We start from the raw sequence: 26,646 nt of genomic DNA, 5'->3' as shown, positions 1-26,646 counted from the left end.
GCTGCTTCAACGTCTACAGCCTCAACCGACGTTGTGCAGCAACACCATGTTGAACACGAACTTGAAGGAGAGGTGGCTGGTGGCCATGGTGGCCGAGAGCAGGACAGGGAAGCCGAGGAGGGACAGAGACATGACAGGGCCGAGGAAGGTCAGAGTGAGCAGGAGGAGTGTGTAGTTGAAACGGTAAGGAAATATAGCTGAAAGCTAAAAAAGCTATAGCTAAATATGAATATGGGTGACGGCTATCTACTGGCTAGCGCCAGCTAGCATTAGCTAGGTACAGCTAGCTAGCATTATCTAGCTACCCACCTCCCTGCCAAGCAAATCGGGTCGTAGCTAGCTACGTTTGAGCTAGCTAGCGTTAACACTGTTTGTCTAGGCCAGCCAGATAACGTCAGTACTAGTAGTGCTAACGTTAGCACGTTAGCTTGGCAATTAGCACTAGCGCTATTACTAACGTTATCTATTCTGGCCTAGCCTAGCAGTGTTGCTGCTGCTGGGCTACTTAACGTTATATCTTCGAAGAAAAAGAGGAGCAGGCTAACGTTAGCTGTGTGTGGCCATGGTCCAAAATTAACCCTAGCCATTCACTAGCCAATGGCTGGCTGCTAAAAATCTATTGGTAATGGATAATTTACCAGCCAGTTTACTGGTAAGCCTAGCTCCTTTCAGGACTGTTACTAAGGGGCTAGGTTAAAAAAGTTTGTTTTGGACCCTGCTAGTACATTACTACTGTTATGCACACACTATAATATTGATTGAGGATCACATGTGAGACCAAGATAACATGCTATGAAAAAAGCACGGCACACAGAAATTGTGCAGAAGCTTATTTTTTAAACTGCTCAAAAGCTGACATCAATAACCTACTGGGGGGCAGACAGCTGACAGCACACAGAGACCAGGTCAAGAAGAGGCGTCAGGTTTTGGAACGGGTAGTCGAGGTCATAGGGAAGAGGGGCCTAAGCTACAGACAGGAGGAGAATGAGGCTGCATATACCCTGGATGACGCTAGCATAGACCATGGACATTTTTTGGAGCTGGTCATTTTATTGGGAAAATATGATGTGTGCTTGAAAGAGCATCTCAATAATGTGATTGAGAAGAGCAAAAAATTGCATGCGTCAGCAGGATCAAGAGGCAGAGGTTCTCTCATCACTCTACTGTCCAAAACAACCGTCAACTCCGTGATTGATGCAATCCGGAACCTGATTCAAGAGAACATCTCCACTGACATCCAGAAAGCTGGAATGTTTTCCGTCCAGCTGGATACAACACAAGACATAACGGGACAAGACCTATGCTCAGTGGTTTTGAGATATGTGACTGACGTTGTCCATGAGAGGCTTGTCGCAGTGGTCCGGTGCAGCGCGTCCACTGGACAGGCCTTTGTCAAGTTACTCTCAGTTACTCTTCAGCACTTGAAACTCGACCCAAGCCTGTGCATTGGCAACGCCACAGATGGGGCTTCAAACATGCAGGGGCAGTACAAAGGCTTCTCTGCACTGCTGGCATCGCAGTCCCCCACCCATGTTCATGTATGGTGCTATGCACATGTCCTCAATCTTGTGCTCAGATAGTCATTGAGAGTGGATCACTGTTCGGTCTCCTCAATGACACAGCAGTGTTCATAAGGGACTCTTATCAGAGAGTGAACCTGTAGGAGAAGGAGAGCCAGGACAAGAGGCACAGGCGCATCGCTCCAATTGGAGAGACACGCTGGTGGGCCAAGCATGATGCCCTCAAGAAAATTTTTGGATCATTTGGAAAGCCTCAAGATGGTCTGTACATTGAGGTGCTGTCCACGCTTACAGCCATACAGGAGCAGAAGACGGTGAAAGGCAGTGTACGCACCAAAGCCAGAGGATACAAGGAGGGCCTCCTCAGGTATGAGACAATCCTGACAGCACAAACATTCCTCCGGATATTTGAGCAGACATCACCACTCTCGAAGTACCTGCAGACGGGAGGGATGGACATCCTCTCTGCCCATAGGGTGGTCATGTCAACAGAAGATGCCCTCAAAGAGATGGCGAGGGATTTACAGGCTGTGAAGGATGCTGCTGACTGCTTCGTGAAATGGGCAAATGAAAGATTCGAGGAGCAGGATGAGGAGCCAGACATGGAAGTGGAGGCTGCACTGCCACAGAAAAGAACCAGGAAGAAGAAAGCCATGCCGGGAGAGATGGCTCAGGATGAGACGATGGAGGATGCAGACAGAGCCTACGAGGTCAAGGTCCACAACCAGATTGTTGATACTGCTATTGAGGCCATCCACCGAAGATTTCTGACCCATGGCAATCTTTATGCAGATTTGTCATTTCTGGATCCCAAAAACTTCCACCTGATCCGAACCAGTGCTCTCCCTAAATCTGCACTTGAAGACCTCAGCAAATGCCTGGTTAAATTTGAGAGCATGGCAACGGTTGACAACCTGCAGTCAGAGCTGAAAAGCTTAGCAGGCCAGTGGGACATGCTGAAGGCATCACCACTGGATGAATATGTGACCAGGACAGTGGATGATGGACCCCATGGAAAGGAAGAGGACATGGAAATCATCAACAAAAGCTGTGCCTCCTGCAAAGAGTGCCCACTGTGCTGCTATCAAATTCTCCAGAGATTCAACATGCTCACAGATGCATATCACCTGCTTGGACTTGCGTACAAGTTCTTGCTAACACTGTCAATAACCCAGGTGGCCTGTGAGCGATCATTCTCAACACTGAAATATATCAAAAGCAGACTGAGGAGCAGCCTGTCTGCCAGCAAATTGGAAGCCTTCATGTTGATGGCCACTGAAAAAGACGTCCTTGTTGCTTTGGACACAGACACTGTCATTGACAAAGTGTCAGAGAAGAGTGAGCTACTGAGGAAACTTATAGTAAGTTGATATGAAATTGTTGTTATTATTATAAAATTATTCATAGTAATGTAGCAGCTTTTTAGACTGAAGATAGTGTGATCATGTGACTCATTATTACCCCCCCCTCCCCTGTCTCTCAAAGGATGCCCGGCCCTAACTTGTGTGGTGCATTGTCCATTGTTGATGAGGGTATTCAGAGGGCCATGCAGCCTTTTCCACTAAGTAAGTATGCAATACATGCAACTATGTTTTTATATTTTCTAGAATCTGTCATTTAATCATTTATAATTTAAAAATGATCATTGATCATGTCTCATCTCTCTCTCACTCCCCCCCCCTCTCTCTGTCAGGATATTATTGTTGAGGGTATCCAGAGGGTCATGCAGCCTTTTCCAGTAAAGATAAAGCTATTATGATCATGTAATTACCAGTACTGTGATCAACTCAATCAATTATAATGTCTCAGTCTCACCTTTCTCTCTGTCTCCCCTTTTCTCCCTCTCTCTCTATCAAAGGTTGCCCTCATTTGTTTGAAAAGAAGCACTTTGCTTTTAACTGGAGTGGACTTCACAGGCATCCTTTTTTATGTAAGTAGTGAGTTTACAATCTATGCAACTGCTTACATTTTCTAGAAGATATTGTTACTATCTGAATCTATAGTTTATCTCACTTATCGTGTCTCATCTCTCTTCCTCCCTCTTTCTCACTCAGGATGCCATTGTTGATGAGGGTATTCAGAGGTCCATGCCGCCTTTTTCCAGTAAGTAAGTATACAATTCATGCAACTCTGATCATCTGAATCTGTCATTTAATCATGTATGACTTATCATTGATCATGTCTCATCTCTCCCTCTCTCTCTCCCCCCCCCCCCCCTCTCTCTCTATCTCTCTCTTTCTCTCTCTCTCTCAGGAGATGCCATTATTGTTGAGGGTATCCAGAGGGCCATGCAGCCTTTATTACTAAGTAAGTATCAAATACATGCAACTATCTCTCTACATTGTTCTCAATTGAAGATACTGGACCAGTACTGTGATCATTTAAATCCATCAATTATCATTCTCACCTTTCTCTCTTTGTCTCTCCCTCTCACTCTTTTAAAGGTTTCCTTTTTTGAGGAGGAGATCTTTTCAGCCCAGTGGAGTTCACAGGCAACATTTTGAGTTACTTGTATACTTTGTACATATATTTCTATACTTACATTTGAATAATAATAATAATAATTTAATAAATAATTTGAAATTATACTTTGACTTCTATCAGAGCTTTTTCTTTGACAATTTCTTGTACTTCTACTGTAACTGTTACTTGAGTATGGAGATTGTGTACTCCACGGCCACGTCTGACCACCAGGGAGTCAAGAGTGAGTGAGTACACTTGTCCATTTGCACTGGTACACTTGTCCACGGAACTTACTCATCTTTGTAGTGGTTTGGGGAAATAGTACGGTGGTATTGCATATTTAAAGGGGCCGCAAGGATTTCGTACTGGTGGGTGGTGTTCGACCGATTGTGGTGGGCCGGTCTGGGCCAAAAATGCCAGGGCCGATTTTTTGTCCCAGTCCAGCCCTGGTTTAATGCATAATAAGGTGTACAGACAAACTCAAAGAAAATGACTGAAATTGTTTTTCCAGACTGACGTGGGGTGGGACTCAGAGGAGGGGGAGTCTGCAGTGGTCCTTGACCTGATGGTCGTGCCCCCGCCGGTTGCAGCCTCCACATCCAGCGCCACGACCTCCAGCGCGCCGGCCTCCACCTCCAGTGCCATCTCCAGTGCCTCCGTCTCCTTCTCCACCGCCCACGCCTCCACCTCCGGCTGCCAGCGTCCCTGCCTCAAGGGTCCCTGAGGGCTGTGCTTCCTCTCAGACGCTGTGCTGGAGGCTCATGACCCTAGAGGCCCAGAGGGACATGGCAGAAGGGATTGGGGCAGTTGTGGGGCAGTTGTGCAGCAGTTGGTGGAGGTCACCACACTACACCACCAGAGCCAACAGGACATCCTCACTGCACTTCATTCCCTCACACATGCTGTCACGGACCTCACACTGTCACTCACTACCACACTCACGGACCTCACACAGTCACTCACTACCACACTCAAGGACCTCACACAGTCACTCACTACCACACTCACGGACCACACACAGTCACTCACTACCACACTCACGGACCTCACACAGTCACTCACTACCACACTCACGGACCTCACACATTCACTCACAAACGCACTCACACACCTCACACAGTCACCCACCAACAGACAATAAAATGGTAAAAATGTGAACCTTACATGTTTGTGTCTTCATAGCTGGCGCATGACCTCAGTGTGGGCCCTTTGGCCCCGCTGGTAAACCTCATGACGGGGAGGGGGCTGAGGGCTTGGGTCCTCATTTTGTGGTGGGGTTCTCATTCTTATCAGCTTTGAATATATATCTTGGCAAACATAACAGAATGATGTACAAGGAGGGGACAGATACCTAGTGAAAGTACTAGTGGTTGCTAGTAAAAAGACAATAATGAGGGCTTGGTATAAGGTGGAACCCCCAACCAAGGAGCAGTGGTGGGTGTTGTGGAGGAGATTTATGAGATTTATTTATGCATTGAGGATGCAGGAAGGAAAGTTTGAAGGGAGATGGGAAAAATGGATGGATTATAGAAGGAAGTGTGATGATACCACTAATATTAAAATTGTCATATTTGAGTAAGAGAAAAAAGCTGCATGGATGGAAGTACCCATAAGCTGTTATTGTAAGTTTTTATGTTTTATTGTATTGTCGTTGTATGGATGGAAAATGCTAATAAAGATTAAAGTAAAAAAGACAAAGAATATGTATCTTGGCTATGCACACACCAACAAGCCAGCCGTCACGCGCAGCGCCTGCCTCCAGTCTAGCCCCTACCCTGCTGTGCGCCAGGATGAATGAGTCATGCGTGGAGCCAGGCCACCGTGCCACTACACTTGTGATGAGCATGTCGGCGTCACATATGATTTGGGTATTTATAGTGTGCACATTTTTGCGATTCACATAGACGTATTCATTCACTGATGGTGCCCTTATGTGGGTGCAGTCGCCATCGCCGTCACCTTTGGAGTTCTATCTCGGCCAGTAGGCCGAGTAGCGCCGGATTCATTTAGGCTCGCATTACGCACAGGAGGACTGTCATTTATATGCTTACCAAACAGCAAACAGGTCCACATGATCACATATTAATGACAATCTAATTGGTCAATTATTGCCGTTTGATGGAGTGCCTGCATTAGGTGTGTGACATATTGCGCAGAAAGGTTTGGGACAGCGCATAGGTTCAGTTTGGGGAACAAATCCATATCGGACCATTAATGAGCCGGTTAGAGGACACGTCTAATCTTGCATTACGATATATGTTTGTGCTGAATTGGGCTATTAGCCTACATGATTGTGCGTTCATAAACTTTCGCTCTTATTCTCTCCATCAAACATTGTAATTCACCGACGCACCACCTGCGTCGCCAGTTCCCCCTGTGTTCAAAAAGGGTGTAGAAAACCGTGTAAATCGGTACGACAAGTTGGGAGGTGTCCTACAAAAGCGCGTAGAAAGGCGACTAAATATCCGCCCTTTTTGCTTGATAGGTCGCGCTGTGGGGGGGGGAAATGGCGTACGCCTGAAATCGCGGAAAAGACCGTGTAAAAGAAGGCGTACCTCAGTGATATATGAGGCCCCAGGTGTGTTATTTTGGTGGGGAATTGGATTTGATCAAAGGATGTCACCATCACTCATCTAACATAGCTACCATAACTGCCTTTATGTGGTTGACAATGTGTGGTCATGTGCCATACTGCGATGGCCTTGATAATAATACACACTGGTGTGAGTTCTGCACAGCAGATGTTTTCCTCTTCAGAGGGCATAGTTTGGCACTGTCCACATAAGCACCTGTTTATGGATAAATATTGATATGAATATTCAAGATCAAGACATAGAGAATTTACTGCTACCAGAATTGTTATATTTGACCACATGGGCAAGCGGTATATCTTTCACTCACCACTCCATGACCACTTGGGTCAACCGCCTGTTTTCTGGCGGTGGTGGTGGTGGTGGACCCTCGGCAAAGTCTGTCTCAGATGGCTCAAATTGGTACGGTAGTACCAGCCGCCCTACCTCGCTGCCTTGTGTGTGAATGAATTTCAAGTCTCAACAAAGTGTTCTGTTTTCCCCCTTGACTGTTGTTCTAAACTTTGTAGTTCGTTCTCATTGATCAATCTGTTAGAACTACAAATCCCTCCCTGTGTGACATCACTTCCCTGTCTTCCCCCTGAAACTGTCACTTCCTCTTTCACTGTATAACCTAAGACCCCGTCCTCCCGTGAACTCACTCTTGCCGGGATTCACTTCCTGTGCTAGGGTCCGACTCTGCAGAATCGTAACATAGAATAAACTATTGCCTTGTTTAAAACCAGCTTGATCGACCACTCAGCGTGTTCTTTGACAATCTAACTAAACCAAGGATTAAAATCCTTAACACTTATGGCGACGAAAATGTTCTAATGGGACGACAGCTGATCTTTCGGTTTGTTTTGGGCTGAATTCACGGACGCGTGACGTGCTTTTCTCAAAGAAGGGGGACTTCAATCTCGGGGACACATCTAGGTGGTGCTGTTTTTCCCCCGAGGCCCGATTCAGTCTGGAACTTGCGGAGAGTCTGGTACGTTGTTTGAACCTAGTTTAGAGTGGTCCCTTTCTTTGTTCAGCTGTGATAACTTAGACAATAGTGTTTATTCCAGCCGGTGTTGCGCACACGTGTCCTGGTTAGCTAAAGTCGGTTTTTGAGCCACATGCCCGCTTAAAGACTACCAGGGTTGGTTTTGTAAGCGTGCATATTGAGAACGGGTGTGTTTAGTACTGCACAACGTTTAACTTTCGGAAAGCCTTCTCTTTTGATTGTTTTGGGATCCGCGTTGTGGGGGGTTGCCGCGGCGCGAGAGAGCTTGTTGTCTTAGGCTCGTTATTTTTATTTATTTCTGTTTACTCCTGTTGTGAAGGGCACGACACAAAGATGGCTGTTTCAATTCGAAAGATTATTTGGAATCCCCGGGGGGGTTAGCTAGGTAGTCGTACCTACGACGTAATTATTCCTTATTTTGTTTCGTTTTGTTTGTAGACTTGGATGTGCTGTTTGCTGCGTTTTGTGTTTCATGTGAAGCTAAAGCTTCTTAAATGTTTGGTACATTGTATGTTTGAGTCTACGCCAAGGTAGATCTGTTTTTGTATTGGGATTTGAGGTCCTGTTTTACTGTTAAACCCATGGTTATGCTGGGTGTTTTGGTTTTATGCTGGGTTTTGGTTTGTGTACATTTGTGATTTTCATGCTAGCTGCATTCTAGCTAGGCTACTGTTCTTGTTCTGCTCCAAACTAGCTCCAAACTAGCTGTCTTCTCTGTTCTATTGTTTCAATGCTAGCTGGTTCATCCACATGTGATTTACCCATGTGTTAGTTAGTTCTTCTACCCTCTGTGCACACGTGGTTAACTTCCTGTTTTGCTGCTTGTGTGAAAAAAAAAAAGAGAGACTTCCTGTTCCTCTTCTCAATTTGAGGATCGACCATTTTGGCTTCTGCCATTTTGGGAAAAAATATATAACAGGATTAAAAAAAAAAAAAATCTCTCGGCACAGCAGTAATTTGGTTGACTGAACGTGTTTAGTTTTTTTTCTGTAACTTTTTATTACATTGTTTGTTCTCATATTTTCTTTTAAAATGGGAGCTACTTTTGGTACACGAAAGCATGTGTGTGAGAATAGTGAAGGGACAGATAGGGATGATCTGCTAGACAGATGTAAACTGTTTCAACCAACCCCCAATCCTGGCCCTATACAGGAGGCCCCCCTCCTTGTTCTGACACCTCCTATCCAAACAAGAGTTTTGTTGTTTCAGGCCACGTACCTTGTTCCTGTCCAAACGTCCCTTCCTGTTCAACCAACTGTCACCTCTATGCCTGCTACATCTCAGATAACACCCTTACCGTTAACTGGTACTATTTTTGGAACCCCCTTACCCCAAACAAGGATGTCTGAAATAACGGCACCCCTAGGTTATTACTCTTCTGACACACCTCCCTCTGGGCCCTCTTCCATTGACCATAGGGTTACTTCCCCTGTGTCATACCCTCCTGCTGTGTCTCAACCTCCAGTTGCTGTTTTTGTGACCCCTGGTCACCCATTTGACACTTCAGATATTCTGCCCCATCCCTTTGTTTCTGCTTCTAACTCACAAGTTGACCGTCCAGATTCTGCTGATTCTGTTGAACATCTGGTTAATGAGTTTGGTAAACTATGCTTGCCAATAATCCGTCTGCTAAGTGAACAATGTGAAGCTGAGATAAGAAGGGACTCGGTGAGACTACGAGCTGCACAGTGTAGGTATTTCAACAATATCGCTCGCACTAAGCAACTACCGATGGGGGACAGAAAAAAACAAGATGGAGGCTATAGAGATAATCAGAGATATTCACAACAAAACAGCAGGGTTTACAAATCTAATCAGCATTGTCATCACTGTGGCCGCAAAGGGCATTTACGGAGGACATGTAGACTATACGCTAAATTTCAAAAGTCTTCTGTTAATACTCCACAGGGAGGTGGTTCCTGACTAGATGTAGGACAGGTAGACAGTGCAGTAGGGAAAGCTAGGGAGAGTGAGGGTGTACGTGACACGGGGGGGGGGGGGGGGGGAGGAAAAGGTAAGAAAAAAAAAAAAAAAATCATATTTGCCAATATCTTAGTCTGATACATATTGTCTGACAACCCAATTTTGAGAATTTTGTTTTGTTTAAGATTTCATGTTTTACTGATTTCAGATGCACATTCATTGGTTTTGAGTTTTACAGAGAATTGACGTTCCTGGACTACCGGATAAATGCCAAACCGGTTGGAACCGCAAGTATTTTAATAATTTGAAATGACTGCCACTTAAAGTTGTGTTAGATGATGCTAACTTCAAACTCAATTCACTGTATTGTCATGTTAACTTAATATGCTCAGATCTGTTTTGCAAACTAGTTTTCGGAGGTGTGACTCCAACGGAATTGATATCATCCAGCCCTTAGAGGTAAAACCGCCACATTACAATATCAAGCGCACAGCCTTTAACTAATTGGACATATTCTTGAAAAAAAAAAAAGAAAAGACATCACTCCAATTTATCAAAACTGCATTCTATGATTTATTTTGTTATGTTTATGTGCCTCCGGCGCATAATTTCTAAGACCTGGTGTTACCCACAAGAGTGGTGAGAAATTGAAATGTCTTTTATTTTGTCTGTCTTTCATTTTGTCTGTCTTTTATTTTGTCTGTCTTTTATTGTATGTAAACTGCCCATGCAGCTCTGTCTGTGCGTCTGACGGCCCACAGAGACAGCTGCATGGTAAAACAAATGTGTCACGTATTATTTCTGAAGAGGCTGCTACAGGAATTGGATACACCAGGTGACTCTCCAATAACCGGGGTAACCGACTTCCCATTTAGATGGGCTGACACCTTGGTTCGTGGGGACGCTGGTCAAACGCCTCACCCCCACGTTGCCCAACTGACTGTGGGTAAGAGATAGATATGATCTAGGCTAAATTTAAGAATAGTAACCAAGCGGTTGTCAGACCCAAGGAACCATCACGTCCTAAGCGTGCTCATAACTCTCTGTCCTCAAACGCAGAAATGTGGTTATTGAAATTGAGCTCAACTTATAACACCCCTAGTGTTCTTTTGAGAACGGTTTAGATAATTATATTTGTTCAGGCTTTGAGAACCGCGTATGCAGCTATTCATTTAATGTTATTTTGGTTTGAATAATGCATTTTTTCCATTTATTCACCCTGATTTAAGGGAATTTTTGCTTTTACCCTAAGAGCGTTGTTTTACATAATGTGTTGGCGCTCCCCTTTTTAAATGATTATTTTGAATAACAATTTCTTGTTAGAAACAAGGACTCATGGTTTGATGATACGAATATGTTGTTTTATTTTAGGAAATGGCCATAGAATTAGTAGCACTGCGCACGCTGTTTTGTCCATGTCCTGCATGTTGTGTCTATTCATCTTTTACATCGCACCTACACACAGCGTGGCTGCTGCTTTAATAAGAATGAACTGTTGACCGTACATTTCAAAGACTGTTCTTAACTCTGCTTCCTCCTCCAGAAGGCAGAGAGACATGACTCAACATATTGAACGAGATCAATTAAGCCACGCTCAAACCTCTCAGATATTCTCCTCTCACTCTGATTTTGAATGTGGATGAATGCTCATTTCATAGTTAGCATAACCTATACTACATCTTCCATGCTTTCATTATGTTTTCAAATTAGCACACTGACCAGATCATGTTTCAAAAAAGAGGGGGAGTAAAGGATGTTATCAAGTTAACTGGTCGTTGCTAATGAAACAGACTAGTAGTAGTAGTGAAGAAGGTAATGAAGAAGTTGAATTGAAGGTAGATGAGGAAGTTGTATTGAAGGTGAGAACGTAGTTGAAGGAAATTAGAAAGTAGTTGAAAGAACAAGATGCAGAGCTGAAGAAGAAACTTAATGTGTAATATTTTAAAATGGTGGCAAAGGCCAAGCTCCTATTGAAACCTCTGATCCTGTGTCCATAGGTAGTATGGCTGCTAACTCCGCTGCTAAAAGCTGCGGTGCTCTCCTGTTTTGTCTATGCTGTCTCTCATCTGTGGATTCACAGGTCTCTGCCGACCTGAGAGCCGACCTGCATCATTTCCAACCAGGCCAGTGGGTTGTGAGCAGAGACCTGAAACCAGAGTGCCCGTTGGCTGGGCCCGTACCAGTTCCTGCTGCTAACCCAGACGTAGCAGAGAGGACTTTGTGGGTACACGCCAGCCACTGCAGGCTGGTTCCAAACCAGGACGAGGCACCCGGCCCGAGGATTCAACAACCAAGATGCAATATCCTGTGTCACCACCAGGGCGAAAGCTCACTCTCTGGTCTCAGATGAGAAATCAGACAAAGAATAACGCACTACTTTTCCTCATTGCTGTCAGGATGACAACTCTGACCACCACTCCAGCAAAACACAATCATGGGCCACCACACTGTGGCTTCCTCTGAGGAGGAGCTATTGAAAGAAGTGACCTTGCCTGTCACCTCCTTCCCAGGATCGTTATGGCAACGTGGACAAGCGGTTGTCCTATTTGAATGTTGCACTCCACTTGACTGTTGGGTCTATACGGTAGACGAAGATGAATGGAAAATACTGCATTCTGCATATATAAGATTTGAAAGCAACAGAGATTTCCAGGTTATACTGTTGAAACTGTGACTGGAGTTTGGTTTAGAGTGGGTATAGAAGTATTGAAAATTCATAATTATAAAGTTGATCTTTGTAGAAGCTGTTCCAGACTATTCTCAGGGGACTGTGTTTAACTGTGTTTAACTGCCCTGCACCTAACTACATCAACCAAGTATTAAAAGGAAGCCTAACAGAATTGCATCCACAGGGCTGAACTTGAAAAGCGAGTTAAACAATTTGAAGTGACCTCTTCAATATATCACAGCATGTATTAATATTTTCAGATACACCACATAGATTAGGACAAATTAATGTTTTAAGCATATTTATGAGATGTGAAATTAAGGTTCAGAGAGCCATTCCAATTGGCGTATTTTTGAGCTATAGGGAAATAGCGTATTCAACTTTAAATTGCAACAGTGTCATATGGATTATTATGGATCATATGGTTATCTTGCTCATGTAATGTCCAGGATTAAGAAGATTGATCACACTCAAATGAAGCGAATTCATCAGCAATCAAACTAGACACCATAGAGCTGTCTCGAATTTTCAATTTAGTTTCAGTATATTATTTCTCTCATGAACGCATGACACATGATCGCACAATACCAAGTAATTTCAGCCTTAGCTACAGAAGTAAATTACATGGAAAAGATTGTGCTACAAAATAGACTTCCCTTAGAGATAATACTGGCTATATCTGCTGTTCGTTTAGTTCAGATCCAAATGCTACATTGAGTTCTATGAAGCAAACGATAAAGGTATCCAGATCTTAGATAATGTTCCTCAATGGAATGCTATTTCAAGTCCTGGATATTCTCAAATATGTGTGTATCATTTGTATGTATGTTTTTCATCGTTATTGTTTTTTAAAATATTCTTAAGTGTATGTTTAAATGCTATTCCAGATATGCCTATGCTGCCTTAATAATGATAGAGAAAGTTAAATTTACTATTAATTCAATTCAAGATCTTAATGATGTCTGTGCCATTGACATTGACTATTTGGAATATTTTGATACATAATCTGTCTAATTTGAATTTAAGGGTTTTCCTCTAAAACGAAGAAAGAGGTTTTTTCCCACTCAGTCATGAATATATGATGTCTTAGATTAATAATCATGTTATCTTTTTACCTTGCTTATGCCAAATTAAGGTGAGGAGTTTTGGTACGTGATTGCATATGGGAAGAAAGTGATCTTATTGTGTTAAATAACTTTGAGTTTGTTAATCTTCATTATGCTCCACCTAGTGGAGAAATAGATTGCTTCCTTTCCATATGTGTAGAATAGAGTTTTTGCCAAAGATGTTGGATTATTTTTATGATATTTTATAATTTGATTTCACATTGTTGATTCTTTCATTTCTGTTATAGTTGTGAATATTTAATCCACAAAGTGGGGAATTGTGAATGAATTTCAAGTCTCAACAAAGTGTTCTGTTTTCCCCCTTGACTGTTGTTCTAAACTTTGTAGTTCGTTCTCATTGATCAATCTGTTAGAACTACAAATCCCTCCCTGTGTGACATCACTTCCCTGTCTTCCCCCTGAAACTGTCACTTCCTCTTTCACTGTATAACCTAAGACCCCGTCCTCCCGTGAACTCACTCTTGCCGGGATTCACTTCCTGTGCTAGGGTCCGACTCTGCAGAATCGTAACATAGAATAAACTATTGCCTTGTTTAAAACCAGCTTGATCGACCACTCAGCGTGTTCTTTGACAATCTAACTAAACCAAGGATTAAAATCCTTAACATGTGCCATGGTTCTTCAGAGCTGTAGGGGAGGGTGGGGCAGAAACTACCACATTTACTCTAATTTTGTGACATCATATGTTATTATGGTTTCAGGCATTACTTGGCTGCAATGCACTTCAACGAGAACGCCAACCGGAGCCAGGCAATCAACTCCACAGGAGAACTGGCCTACATGATTAATTATCCCAAGGCAAAGAAGGGACAATACTCCATTCAAGCCCTCAAGACCAAGCCAACACACAATACCCCAATATATGCAATAAATAGGTCCAGGTGAGTCATAACTATCTGTACAGAAAATATAGCCAACGGTGTAGTGCCTGTGGAGCAAATGCAGATTATTTTTATTATGAGCGAAGCCGGCCCGGCGCTGAGCCCCACCCACTGAACGGCACTGTATGGATTGAAAACGCCCACTTGTTTATATCTGATACGCTTCACCACTGCCCCATCTAGTGGCTGAAAAAAATCGAACTGAGCACTTTATATGTCTTCTCTACATAATGTATAGACTTAATGTATAGAACAAACAGACACACTTTGTCCTTGTTATTGTGCCTTTCAGAGTATCGGGACGCACTAATGACCACGCTCTTCGACGAGGTTTTCCAAATGCCTGAGCCATACCGAGCCGAGATGATCTAGATGCCTGTACCAGACAACCTGAACGCACTACTTTTCCTCATTGCTGTCAGGATGACAACTCTGACCACCACTCCAGCAAAACACAATCATGGGCCACCACACTGTGAAGGCTGATGCTGATGCTGGATATGTGTCACGGTTCAGTCAGCCTTGCCAACCCTGCCCTCGTCAGCCCGCCACAGACTCTGATTCAGAGCAGCCTGGCACATCCCACAGCGTGCAGCGTACATCAATCAACATGGTCAACCCATCTCTGACAGAATAAGAAGCCGGTCTGCTCAAGTCGATGCCAGATCATTGACCAACCTAGTGGGCAGCACACATCTCTAGCTCTCTCAAATAAGCCCGTCTATATTTTAACCCTGCCTTACCCTTTGTTTTTCCTTCATCCTATTCTGACCTGCCGGAACCATCGCCTACCTGGCCTCGTCTCAACACCAACCTTGACACCCGCTCATCTTAACACCAACCTTGACACCCGCTCGTCTCAACACCAACCTTGACACCCGCTCGTCTCAACACCAACTGCTTGACACCCGCTCGTCTCAAAACCAACTGCTTGACACCCGCTCGTCTCAACACCAACTGCTTGACACCCGCTCGTCTCAACACCAACTGCTTGACACCCGCCCGTTTCAACACCAACCTTGACACCTGCTCGTCTCAACACCAACCTGAACCGCCTGGAAAATTCACTCGAGTCTCACATCCTTGCTTTGTCCTGTCTGACTTGTCTGTTCCTGCTGTGACCCTCTGAGATCCTCGCTCCTGCCAAACCTTATCCGTCTGACTGCCCTGTCGTAGCCCGACCATCACCTGCCTCCAATTAAGCCCATACGTGGTCTTTTTCACTAAGCCTGCATTCTGTGTCTGCTCTTGTGTCCCCTGCCACCCCCTCCTCTCCCTTGTTGAGGAACAATGGGAGAATTGAGAATGCATATTGCCTTTTTTCATTTTATAACCATCCATGTTAGATAATAGGCCTAATTGTCGAACCCCATTGTGATGTTTGGTATGAGGGGCCTAATTGTTGAACCAACTAATTGTTGGTATGAGGGGCTCTCAGAGACCTACAAGGCCAAACTGTGGAGGGGAGGGTGATCACCCTGGGGGCGGAGCTCTGCGGGGTGCAGTGCTCAACCCTCTAGCAGCTCTACGACCAGAGGGCGGTGAAGAAAGCAAGTAAGATCGCGAGAGACTCAACTCACAACCTCAGCACCTGCTTATGACGTGTAAAACGCCTTAACTGGGTGATTAAAGTCTTCAAAGTTCTTTGTTCAGTAGTTGAAGTCAAATCAATAAGGCACTGGTAACACTTGGATCAGATGCAACAGGCTTTATTGCTTGTTCAGCAGTAACAGACAATAAGACCGGTGGGCTCTCGAGAGAGATGACACACAGACTGACTTGTGACAGCGTCTTATATACCTTCCCAAAAATATTATTCATTTGTACATTCATTTTGTCAAAACAACACACCTTATCTTTTTAATGACAGACAAACATTAGTTCTCTCCTTACATTCTGCTGATGGTGCAATCTACCCTGTTTTACTTCTCGTTCTGTGGTTCTTGAATCAATGGGTCCGTATCCTTTTCCTACCCCCCACCCTACCCCAACCCCTGCCTCTATCTGGGCCCAGGCACACACACACACACAGACACACATCAGTGTTTGCCACACCTCTCCCATGATGCTCTTAGCCTTTCTTGCTCTGAAAATGTAGTTTGACGTAATGTATTGCTCTGTGTGCTACTAACCCTGTTCTGCCTCCCCTCTCCCTAGTGCCTCTCTCTCTCCCTCCTATCTTCTAACCAGGTCCAGTGGATGCCCCACTGTCACCAGCAGACCACCATGATTCCGATAGATACCCCTGTGTCTGCTGCAGATGTCGTAGCAAATTAGTTAACACGTACACACAGACATACACACAACAGTCCACTTCCGGCTTTAGGCCTGGGCCCAGTACCCCCTTCCCCTCACCCTAACCCGGGTCCGTATCCTCTTCCTACCCCCACCCTACCCCTGACCCCTGCCTCTACCTGGACCCAGGCAAACTCACACACACACTGACATACACCAGTCCTGGGCTCAGATCCCCTTCCCCTCACCCTAGACCGGGTCTGTATCCTTTTCCTACCCCTGACCCCTGCCTCTATCTGGGCCCAGGCACATTCATGCACACACAGACATACACCAGTGTTTGCCAACGGTCCTATAATGGTGCGTGCTCTTCTACATGATAGGGTCATTAATCTTGTTCCAAAACGCTCAGGACGCATGTACAGTCAGAATGTTCCTAAGACACTTCTCGCTCGCTGAGAAAAGCGTTTTCCCGGCATCGAAACACAAGATGTGAAAAGGTGAATAAAAGCATTTCTAACACAAGAATACATGTTCTAATGATGGGTCCTATAATGGTGCGTGCTCTTCTACATGATACATGTGATACATGATAGGGTCATTAATTTTGTTCCAAAACGCTTAGGACGCCATAATAATACATGTTCTAATGAATACATGTTCTAATGATGATTCCTATAATGGTGCGTGCTCTTCTACATGATAGAATCATTAATCTTGTTCCAAAACGCTCAGGACGCATGGAAAATCAAGATGCTCTCTAAGACACTTCTCTCTCTCTGAGAAAAGCATTTTCCAGGCATGGAAACACAAAATGTGAAAAGGTCAATAAAAGCATTTCTAAAACAAGAATACATGTTCTAATGAATACATGTTCTAATGATGATGTATATAATGGTGCGTGCTCTTCTACATGATAGGGTCATTAATGTTTTGTTCCAAACGCTCAGGACGCATGTACAGTCAGAATGTTCCTAAGACACTTCTCTCTCGCTTAGAAAAGCGTTTTCCAGGCATGGACACACAAGATGTGAAAAGGTGAATGAAAGCATTTCTACCACAAGAATACATGTTCTAGTGAATACATGTTCTAATGATGATGTATATAATGGTGCGTGCTCTTCTACATGATAGGGTCATTCATTTTGTTCCAAAACGCTTAGGACGCCACAAGAATACATGTTCTAATGAATACATGTTCTAATGATGATTCCTATAATGGTGCGTGCTCTTCTACATGATAGGATCATTAATCTTGTTCCAAAACGCTCAGGACGCATGGAAAGTCAAAATGGTCCTAAGACACTTCTCTCTCTGAGAAAAGCACTTTCCAGGCATGGAAACACAGAATGTGAAAAGGTGAATGAAAGCATGTCTAACACAAGAATACATGTTCTAATGATGGGTCCTAACGGTGCGTGCTCTTCTACATGATAGGGTCATTAATTTTGTTCCAAAACGCTTATGACGCCACAAGAATACATGTTATAATGAATACATGTTCTAATGATGATTCCTATAATGGTGCGTGCTCTTCTACATGATAAGATCATTAATCTTGTTCCAAAACGCTCAGGACGCATGTACAGTCAGAATGTTCCTAAGACACTTCTCGCTCGCTGAGAAAAGCGTTTTCCCGTCATCGAAACAGAAGATTTGAAAAGGTGAATAAAAGCATTTCTAACACAAGAATACATGTTCTAATGATGGGTCCTATAATGGTGCGTGCTCTTCTCCATGATATGGTCATTAATTGTGTTCCAAAACGCTTAGGACGCCATAATAATACATGTTCTAATGAATACGTGTTCTAATGATGATTCCTATAATGGTGCGTGCTCTTCTACATGATAGAGTCATTAATCTTGTTCCAAAACGCTCAGGACGCATGGAAAATCAAGATGCTCTCTAAGACACTTCTCTCTCTCTGAGAAAAGCATTTTCCGGGCATGGAAACACAAAATGTGAAAGGGTCAATAAAAGCATTTCTAAAAAAAGAATACATGTTCTAATGAATACATGTTCTAATGATGATGTATATAATGGTGCGTGCTGTTCTACATGATAGGGTCATTAATGTTTTGTTCCAAACGCTCAGGACGCATGTACAGTCAGAATGTTCCTAAGACACTTCTCTCTCGCTTAGAAAAGCGTTTTGCAGGCATGGACACAGAAGATGTGAAAAGTTGAATGACAGCATTTCTACCACAAGAATACATGTTCTAATGAATACATGTTCTAATGATGATGTATATAATGGTGCGTGCTCTTCTACATGATAGGGTCATTAATGTTTTGTTCCAAAACGCTCGGGACGCATGTACAGTCAGAATGTTCCTAAGACACTTCTCTCTCTCTGAGAAAAGCACTTTCCAGGCATGGAAACACAGAATGTGAAAAGGTGAATGAAAGCATGTCTAACACAAGAATACATGTTCTAATGATGGGTCCTAACGGTGCGTGCTCTTCTACATGATAGGGTCATTAATTTTGTTCCAAAACGCTTATGACGCCACAAGAATACATGTTATAATGAATACATGTTCTAATGATGATTCCTATAATGGTGCGTGCTCTTCTACATGATAGGATCATTAATCTTGTTCCAAAACGCTCAGGACGCATGTACAGTCAGAATGTTCCTAAGACACTTCTCGCTCGCTGAGAAAAGCGTTTTCCCGTCATCGAAACACAAGATTTGAAAAGGTGAATAAAAGCATTTCTAACACAAGAATACATGTTCTAATGATGGGTCCTATAATGGTGCGTGCTCTTCTCCATGATATGGTCATTAATTGTGTTCCAAAACGCTTAGGACGCCATAATAATACATGTTCTAATGAATACGTGTTCTAATAATGATTCCTATAATGGTGCGTGCTCTTCTACATGATAGAGTCATTAAACTTGTTCCAAAACGCTCAGGACGCATGGAAAATCAAGATGCTCTCTAAGACACTTCTCTCTCGCTTAGAAAAGCGTTTTGCAGGCATGGACCCAAAAGATGTGAAAAGTTGAATGACAGCATTTCTACCACAAGAATACATGTTCTAATGAATACATGTTCTAATGATGATGTATATAATGGTGCGTGCTCTTCTACATGATAGGGTCATTAATGTTTTGTTCCAAAACGCTCGGGACGCATGTACAGTCAGAATGTTCCTAAGACACTTCTCTCTCTCTGAGAAAAGCACTTTCCAGGCATGGAAACACAGAATGTGAAAAGGTGAATGAAAGCATGTCTAACACAAGAATACATGTTCTAATGATGGGTCCTAACGGTGCGTGCTCTTCTACATGATAGGGTCATTAATTTTGTTCCAAAACGCTTATGACGCCACAAGAATACATGTTATAATGAATACATGTTCTAATGATGATTCCTATAATGGTGCGTGCTCTTCTACATGATAGAGTCATTAATCTTGTTCCAAAACGCTCAGGACGCATGGAAAATCAAGATGATCTCTAAGACACTTCTCTCTCGCTTAGAAAAGCGTTTTGCAGGCATGGACACAGAAGATATGAAAAGTTGAATGACAGCATTTCTACCACAAGAATACATGTTCTAATGAATACATGTTCTAATTATGATGTATATAATGGTGCGTGCTCTTCTACATGATAGGGTCATTAATGTTTTGTTCCAAAACGCTCGGGACGCATGTACAGTCAGAATGTTCCTAAGACACTTCTCTCTCTCTGAGAAAAGCACTTTCCAGGCATGGAAACACAGAATGTGAAAAGGTGAATGAAAGCATTTCTAACACAAGAATACATGTTCTAATGATGGGTCCTAACGGTGCGTGCTCTTCTACATGATAGGGTCATTAATTTTGTTCCAAAACGCTTATGACGCCACAAGAATACATGTTATAATGAATACATGTTCTAATGATGATTCCTATAATGGTGCGTGCTCTTCTACATGATAGGATCAATAATCTTGTTCCAAAACGCTCAGGACGCATGTACAGTCAGAATGTTCCTAAGACACTTCTCGCTCGCTGAGAAAAGCGTTTTCCCGGCATCGAAACAAAAGATTTGAAAAGGTGAATAAAAGCATTTCTAACACAAGAATACATGTTCTAATGATGGGTCCTATAATGGTGCGTGCTCTTCTCCATGATATGGTCATTAATTGTGTTCCAAAACGCTTAGGACGCCATAATAATACATGTTCTAATGAATACGTGTTCTAATAATGATTCCTATAATGGTGCGTGCTCTTCTACATGATAGAGTCATTAATCTTGTTCCAAAACGCTCAGGACGCATGGAAAATCAAGATGCTCTCTAAGACACTTCTCTCTCGCTTAGAAAAGCGTTTTGCAGGCATGGACACAGAAGATGTGAAAAGTTGAATGACAGCATTTCTACCACAAGAATACATGTTCTAATGAATACATGTTCTAATTATGATGTATATAATGGTGCGTGCTCTTCTACATGATAGGGTCATTAATGTTTTGTTCCAAAACGCTCGGGACGCATGTACAGTCAGAATGTTCCTAAGACACTTCTCTCTCTCTGAGAAAAGCACTTTCCAGGCATGGAAACACAGAATGTGAAAAGGTGAATGAAAGCATGTCTAACACAAGAATACATGTTCTAATGATGGGTCCAACGGTGCGTGCTCTTCTACATGATAGGGTCATTAATTTTGTTCCAAAACGCTTATGACGCCACAAGAATACATGTTATAATGAATACATGTTCTAATGATGATTCCTATAATGGTGCGTGCTCTTCTACATGATAGGATCATTAATCTTGTTCCAAAACGCTCAGGACGCATGTACAGTCAGAATGTTCCTAAGACACTTCTCGCTCGCTGAGAAAAGCGTTTTCCCGGCATCGAAACACAAGATTTGAAAAGGTGAATAAAAGCATTTCTAACACAAGAATACATGTTCTAATGATGGGTCCTATAATGGTGCGTGCTCTTCTCCATGATATGGTCATTAATTGTGTTCCAAAACGCTTAGGACGCCATAATAATACATGTTCTAATGAATACGTGTTCTAATGATGATTCCTATAATGGTGCGTGCTCTTCTACATGATAGAGTCATTAGTCTTGTTCCAAAACGCTCAGGACGCATGGAAAATCAAGATGCTCTCTAAGACACTTCTCTCTCGCTTAGAAAAGCGTTTTGCAGGCATGGACACAGAAGATATGAAAAGTTGAATGACAGCATTTCTACCACAAGAATACATGTTCTAATGAATACATGTTCTAATTATGATGTATATAATGGTGCGTGCTCTTCTACATGATAGGGTCATTAATGTTTTGTTCCAAAACGCTCGGGACGCATGTACAGTCAGAATGTTCCTAAGACACTTCTCTCTCTCTGAGAAAAGCACTTTCCAGGCATGGAAACACAGAATGTGAAAAGGTGAATGAAAGCATTTCTAACACAAGAATACATGTTCTAATGATGGGTCCTAACGGTGCGTGCTCTTCTACATGATAGGGTCATTAATTTTGTTCCAAAACGCTTATGACGCCACAAGAATACATGTTATAATGAATACATGTTCTAATGATGATTCCTATAATGGTGCGTGCTCTTCTACATGATAGGATCAATAATCTTGTTCCAAAACGCTCAGGACACATGTACAGTCAGAATGTTCCTAAGACACTTCTCGCTCGCTGAGAAAAGCGTTTTCCCGGCATCGAAACAAAAGATTTGAAAAGGTGAATAAAAGCATTTCTAACACAAGAATACATGTTCTAATGATGGGTCCTATAATGGTGCGTGCTCTTCTCCATGATATGGTCATTAATTGTGTTCCAAAACGCTTAGGACGCCATAATAATACATGTTCTAATGAATACGTGTTCTAATGATGATTCCTATAATGGTGCGTGCTCTTCTACATGATAGAGTCATTAATCTTGTTCCAAAACGCTCAGGACGCATGGAAAATCAAGATGCTCTCTAAGACACTTCTCTCTCTCTGAGAAAAGCATTTTCCGGGCATGGAAACACAAAATGTGAAAGGGTCAATAAAAGCATTTCTAAAAAAAGAATACATGTTCTAATGAATACATGTTCTAATGATGATGTATATAATGGTGCGTGCTGTTCTACATGATAGGGTCATTAATGTTTTGTTCCAAACGCTCAGGACGCATGTACAGTCAGAATGTTCCTAATACACTTCTCTCTCGCTTAGAAAAGCGTTTTGCAGGCATGGACACAGAATATGTGAAAAGTTGAATGACAGCATTTCTACCACAAGAATACATGTTCTAATGAATACATGTTCTAATGATGATGTATATAATGGTGCGTGCTCTTCTACATGATAGGGTCATTAATGTTTTGTTCCAAAACGCTCGGGACGCATGTACAGTCAGAATGTTCCTAAGACACTTCTCTCTCTCTGAGAAAAGCACTTTCCAGGCATGGAAACACAGAATGTGAAAAGGTGAATGAAAGCATGTCTAACACAAGAATACATGTTCTAATGATGGGTCCTAACGGTGCGTGCTCTTCTACATGATAGGGTCATTAATTTTGTTCCAAAACGCTTATGACGCCACAAGAATACATGTTATAATGAATACATGTTCTAATGATGATTCCTATAATGGTGCGTGCTCTTCTACATGATAGGATCATTAATCTTGTTCCAAAACGCTCAGGACGCATGTACAGTCAGAATGTTCCTAAGACACTTCTCGCTCGCTGAGAAAAGCGTTTTCCCGTCATCGAAACACAAGATTTGAAAAGGTGAATAAAAGCATTTCTAACACAAGAATACATGTTCTAATGATGGGTCCTATAATGGTGCGTGCTCTTCTCCCTGATATGGTCATTAATTGTGTTCCAAAACGCTTAGGACGCCATAATAATACATGTTCTAATGAATACGTGTTCTAATGATGATTCCTATAATGGTGCGTGCTCTTCTACATGATAGAGTCATTAATCTTGTTCCAAAACGCTCAGGACGCATGGAAAATCAAGATGCTCTCTAAGACACTTCTCTCTCTCTGAGAAAAGCATTTTCCGGGCATGGAAACACAAAATATGAAAAGGTCAATAAAAGCATTTCTAAAAAAAGAATACATGTTCTAATGAATACATGTTCTAATGATGATGTATATAATGGTGCGTGCTCTTCTACATGATAGGGTCATTAATGTTTTGTTCCAAACGCTCAGGACGCATGTACAGTCAGAATGTTCCTAAGACACCTCTCTCGCTTAGAAAAGCGTTTTGCAGGCATGGACACAGAAGATGTGAAAAGTTGAATGACAGCATTTCTACCACAAGAATACATGTTCTAATGAATACATGTTCTAATGATGATGTATATAATGGTGCGTGCTCTTCTACATGATAGGGTCATTAATGTTTTGTTCCAAAACGCTCGGGACGCATGTACAGTCAGAATGTTCCTAAGACACTTCTCTCTCTCTGAGAAAAGCACTTTCCAGGCATGGAAACACAGAATGTGAAAAGGTGAATGAAAGCATGTCTAACAAAAGAATACATGTTCTAATGATGGGTCCTAACGGTGCGTGCTCTTCTACATGATAGGGTCATTAATTTTGTTCCAAAACGCTTATGACGCCACAAGAATACATGTTATAATGAATACATGTTCTAATGATTATTCCTATAATGGTGCGTGCTCTTCTACATGATATGATCATTAATCTTGTTCCAAAACGCTCAGGACGCATGTACAGTCAGAATGTTCCTAAGACACTTCTCGCTCGCTGAGAAAAGCGTTTTCCCGGCATCGAAACACAAGATTTGAAAAGGTGAATAAAAGCATTTCCAACACAAGAATACATGTTCTAATGATGGGTCCTATAATGGTGCGTGCTCTTCTCCATGATATGGTCATTAATTGTGTTCCAAAACGCTTAGGACGCCATAATAATACATGTTCTAATGAATACGTGTTCTAATGATGATTCCTATAATGGTGCGTGCTCTTCTACATGATAGAGTCATTAATCTTGTTCCAAAACGCTCAGGACGCATGGAAAATCAAGATGCTCTCTAAGACACTTCTCTCTCGCTTAGAAAAGCGTTTTGCAGGCATGGACACAGAAGATGTGAAAAGTTCAATGACAGCATTTCTACCACAAGAATACATGTTCTAATGAATACGTGTTCTAATGATGATTCCTATAATGGTGCGTGCTCTTCTACATGATAGTCATTAATCTTGTTCCAAAACGCTCAGGACGCATGGAAAATCAAGATGCTCTCTAAGACACTTCTCTCTCTCTGAGAAAAGCACTTTCCAGGCATGGAAACACAGAATGTGAAAAGTTGAATGAAAGCATGTCTAACACAAGAATACATGTTCTAATGATGGGTCCAACGGTGCGTGCTCTTCTACATGATAGGGTCATTAATTTTGTTCCAAAACGCTTATGACGCCACAAGAATACATGTTATAATGAATACATGTTCTAATGATGATTCCTATAATGGTGCGTGCTCTTCTACATGATAGGATCATTAATCTTGTTCCAAAACGCTCAGGACGCATGTACAGTCAGAATGTTCCTAAGACACTTCTCGCTCGCTGAGAAAAGCGTTTTCCCGTCATCGAAACACAAGATTTGAAAAGGTGAATAAAAGCATTTCTAACACAAGAATACATGTTCTAATGATGGGTCCTATAATGGTGCGTGCTCTTCTCCATGATATGGTCATTAATTGTGTTCCAAAACGCTTAGGACGCCATAATAATACATGTTCTAATGAATACGTGTTCTAATGATGATTCCTATAATGGTGCGTGCTCTTCTACATGATAGAGTCATTAATCTTGTTCCAAAACGCTCAGGACGCATGGAAAATCAAGATGCTCTCTAAGACACTTCTCTCTCGCTTAGAAAAGCGTTTTGCAGGCATGGACACAGAAGATATGAAAAGTTGAATGACAGCATTTCTACCACAAGAATACATGTTCTAATGAATACATGTTCTAATTATGATGTATATAATGGTGCGTGCTCTTCTACATGATAGGGTCATTAATGTTTTGTTCCAAAACGCTCGGGACGCATGTACAGTCAGAATGTTCCTAAGACACTTCTCTCTCTCTGAGAAAAGCGTTCTCCAGGCATGGAACGACAAGTTGTGAAAAGGTGAATGAAAGCATCTCTACCACGAGAATACATGTTCTAATGAGGACTTCTATAATAGCGCGTGCTATTCTACATTGGAAAGACATACATTTTGACCAAAATACATCGGGGCGCATGTACAGTCAAAATGCTCCTAAGACACTTCTCTCTCTCTGAGAAAATTATTTTCCAGGCATGGAAACACAGAATGTGAAAATGTGAATAAAAGCATTTCTAACACAAGAATACATGTTCTAATGATGGGTCCTATAATGGTGCGTGCTCTTCTACATGATAGGGTCATTAATCCTGTTCCAAAACGCTCAGGACGCATGTACAGTCAGAATGTTCCTAAGACACTTCTCTCTCTCTGAGAAAAGCGTTCTCCAGGCATGGAACGACAAGTTGTGAAAAGGTGAATGAAAGCATCTCTACCACGAGAATACATGTTCTAATGAGGACTTCTATAATAGCGCGTGCTATTCTACATTGGAAAGACATACATTTTGACCAAAATACATCGGGGCGCATGTACAGTCAAAATGCTCCTAAGACACTTCTCTCTCTCTGAGAAAATTATTTTCCAGGCATGGAAACACAGAATGTGAAAATGTTAATAAAAGCATTTCTAACACAAGAATACATGTTCTAATGATGGGTCCTATAATGGTGCGTGCTCTTCTACATGATAGGGTCATTAATCCTGTTCCAAAACGCTCAGGACGCATGTACAGTCAGAATGTTCCTAAGACACTTCTCTCTCTCTGAGAAAAGCGTTCTCCAGGCATGGAACGACAAGTTGTGAAAAGGTGAATGAAAGCATTCTACCACGAGAATACATGTTCTAATGAGGACTTCTATAATAGCGCGTGCTATTCTACATTGGAAAGACATACATTTTGACCAAAATACATCGGGGCGCATGGAAAGTCAAAATGCTCCTAAGACACTTCTCTCTCTCTGAGAAAATTATTTTCCAGGCATGGAAACACAGAATGTGAAAATGTTAATAAAAGCATTTCTAACACAAGAATACATGTTCTAATGATGATTCCTATAATGGTGCGTGCTCTTCTACATGATAGAGTCATTAATCTTGTTCCAAAACGCTCAGGACGCATGGAAAATCAAG

This window comes from Borostomias antarcticus (genome assembly GCF_949987555.1).
Source record: "Borostomias antarcticus genome assembly, chromosome: 19".
In the NCBI taxonomy this organism is placed as follows: domain Eukaryota; kingdom Metazoa; phylum Chordata; class Actinopteri; order Stomiiformes; family Stomiidae; genus Borostomias; species Borostomias antarcticus.
Note: the sequence above shows the minus strand (reverse complement) of the source record.